This window comes from Silene latifolia, chromosome X, assembly GCF_048544455.1.
Source record: "Silene latifolia isolate original U9 population chromosome X, ASM4854445v1, whole genome shotgun sequence".
In the NCBI taxonomy this organism is placed as follows: domain Eukaryota; kingdom Viridiplantae; phylum Streptophyta; class Magnoliopsida; order Caryophyllales; family Caryophyllaceae; genus Silene; species Silene latifolia.
The window spans coordinates 263,368,012-263,371,437 of NC_133537.1; positions in this window are offsets into that span (position 1 = coordinate 263,368,012).

Genomic DNA, 3,426 nt, shown 5'->3' on the forward strand with positions numbered 1-3,426 from the left:
TTGTACGTTGTCCCCTTTTGTCCATATCTGGTGGATAGGTACCGTCGAGCTTGAAATTTAGGATTGCTTGGAACCAGGGTTCCTGTGTAATTTCCTCTTCATCGGTGATTTGGTGGACGTAAGCTGGCTCTGACCGTCGCTCGATACATAAAGGCATTTCCACCATGTCATCTGGCATATTAATCAAAGATGCGAGTTTTGCAAGAGCATCCGCAAATTGATTTTCTTCCCGAGGTAGGTGTAGATAGGTCACGTGATCAAAGAATTGGGCAACTTGGTCTATTCTGGCTTGATAGGGTGATAGGCTTTCGCTTCGGATTTTCCAAGATCCCGTAACTTGATTGATGATCAGGGATGAATCCCCATGTACTCGGAGGTTTTTAATACCTAAGCTCACTGCCGCTTGTAGTCCAATGAGACAAGCTTCGTATTCTGCTGCATTGTTTGTCACCTCGAAGTCGAGTTTGACAGAGATCGGTGTATGCTCGCCTTCAGGAGAAATGAGCAACACTCCTATTCCAAATCCTCTTAAGTTTGATGCTCCATCAAAGTAAAGGTCCCAGGAGTCTACATCAGTTTGGAGTATATCCTCGTCTAGAAATAACCAAGTATCTATTGTTTGTGCATCATTGATGGGATTTTCTGCGAAGAATTCGGCAACGGTGCGCCCTTTTATAACTTTTAGAGGCACGTACTTGAGGTCGAACTCTGAGAGCATCAAAGTCCATCTTGCTAGGCGTCCATTGAGGACGGGTTTTTCGAAGAGGTATTTGACTGGATCCATTTTGGAGTATATTTTGACGGAGTAGCTAAGCATGTAATGGCGTAGCTTCTTCGTTGCCCACACAAGAGCGAGGCATGTCTTTTCGAGCTGTGAGTATTTGCACTCGTACTCCAAGAACTTCTTACTAAGGTAGTAGATAGCCCTTTCTTCCTTTCCTACGGTTTGAGCTAGCATGGCGCCCATGGCTGTTTCGGTTACTGTGAGATACAAACCAAGAGGTTGATCTCGTTGAAGTGGCATGAGCACTGGTGGTTTAGCCAATATCTCCTTGATTCGGTCAAATGCCTTCTGACAGTCATCATCCCACATGGTGTGATCTGTTTTCTTGAGCTTCTTGAAGATAGGTTCACAAATCATGGTGAGTTTCGATATGAATAGACTTATATATTGCACTTTTCCCAGGAATCCTCTGACTTCTTTTTCTGTTTGAGGTTGTGGCATTTCGATCAGAGCTTTGATTTTGGAAGGGTCTATTTCTATACCTCGTTGGCTAACGACGTATCCCAGGAGTTTGCCAGATGTTACTCCGAACGCGCACTTCTGAGGATTGAGCCTCATGTTGTATTTTCGTTGCCTTGTGAAGAATTTGCGAAGGTTCGCAATGTGCCCTTCTCTATCCTTGGACTTGACAATCATGTCGTCTACGTATACCTCAACTTCTTTTTGCATCATGTCATGTAGGAGTGTGGTCGCGGTGCGTTGATATGTAGCTCCGGCGTTGATTAACCCAAACGGCATGACCGTATAGCAATAGGTTCCCCATTGAGTGACAAAGGCGGTCTTATGCATGTCTTCTATGGCCATTTTGATTTGGTTATAACCCGCATACCCATCCATGAAGGATAGTAACGCGTGGTCTGCGGTATTGTCCACCAATATGTCGATATGTGGTAGAGGAAAGTCATCTTTAGGACTTGCCTTGTTTAAGTCCCTAAAATCAACACAAACACGGATTCTCCCATCCTTTTTGGGTACAGGTACTATGTTGGCTACCCAGTCAGAATACTCGGAAAATTTGATGAACCCGGCTTTGAATTGCTTATCGACTTCTTCCTTAATCTTGAGAGCCCATTCTGTTCTCATTCGACGAAGTTTCTGTTTCACAGGCTTGAAACCTGGCTTAATTGGGATTCTATGTTCGGCAATATCCTTGTCGATCCCTGGCATGTCTTTGTAGGACCAAGCGAAAACGTCTTTGAACTCGTTTAGGAGGTATATGAAATCGGCCCTTTCGGTAGAGCTCAAGGCAGTCCCTATTCTAAGTTCTTGGGGTTCTAGTTCGGTTCCTACATTGATGGGTTCGGTGTTCTCTATTACTGGCCCTCCTTCCCCTTCCTGTAGTATTTCTTTGGCTACGTAGGGAGGTATCTCAATTGAGTCTGGGTCTTGGTCATCCTCAGTATCATCCTAAACAGAATTGCACTTAAGATAACACAAAGAGTAAGCAGAACCTGATTTATTCATATTAAAGTTTGAGAAAAGTTGAAACAAAGAAGCCATCTGATCTGTGGTCAGTGGCGGTAAAGGGACAGTTGTTGGGACATTTCCCGAACTACTATTACTATTTGAGGCTAAGCTAGGAGAAACAAAGGGAATGGGGATGACGACAGGAGGAGACTCCTTAGTGACTTCGCTAGACTCTGACTCCGACTCTGACTCCGACTCCGACTCTGACTCGAATTCATCGTCTTCTGGTTCTCCTTTGAACATCTCTCCTTCTCCAGTGGCGAGCTTGAAGAATCTTCCTTGATTGTTGGTCTACTTGATTGACTTTCTCCATCCTTTCTGCTGATTCGCGTTTGTTTCTGTGATTAACGCGGTAGGGTTGAAATGGTCGTCTTGAAGTATCATGGTAATGATCTCATCCTGCGCGGCTCTAACAAATCGATCTTCTCCAAACAATAGACTAACAGCTTGTTCATCTAAGCAAGGTGCTTGGCGAGCTTTGACGGTAGGAACCGTTTCTGGAGGAATGAAGTAGCAATCGTGAAAGATCTTGATTCCGGCTAGCTTCCTTTCGAGATAGTGCCAAGGTTCGGGAAATCCGTGAAAGAGTTCTAGACTTCCTTCTTTAACAAAGTATCCATTTAGGGTAGGGAGATAGGGTCGCATTTGGACTCCTACGTACTTACGGTTTTGAACTTGAGCAAGCATCTCGAGAACTTCCTCTTTAGTGGGTTTGTACCCTAGTCCAAGTGGTATCCTTTTTGAGTTGCCTTCCTTGTAGGGTGCGAAGGTGTTTTTTCGGATAGGGTTCAAAGGCATTCCAGGGAAGTATCCCTGGGATCTGAGTATGTGGTTGACCACCAAGTTGGAGTAGGGATCGTATAAGGGTGCCAATTCGCTTTCTATGACACTTATGCTTTGAAAGCCCCCAAGTTCATATACTGGATCTATAAGGACTTGATTATTCGACTTCTTTTCGATTATTGCCTTGATGGGTGACGAAGTGATCGTCACCACTTTGACATTTAGTGGGATCTTGATCTTTTGGTGAAGGGTGGATGTTACCGCTTTGGAAGCGTGAATCCAAGGTCTTCCCAGAAGTATGTTGAAGGAAGCTTCGATGTCCACTATTTGGAAGTTAACCTTTCGTTCAATTGGCCTGTGGCTATGGTTAGGTTAACGAGTCCTACTACCTC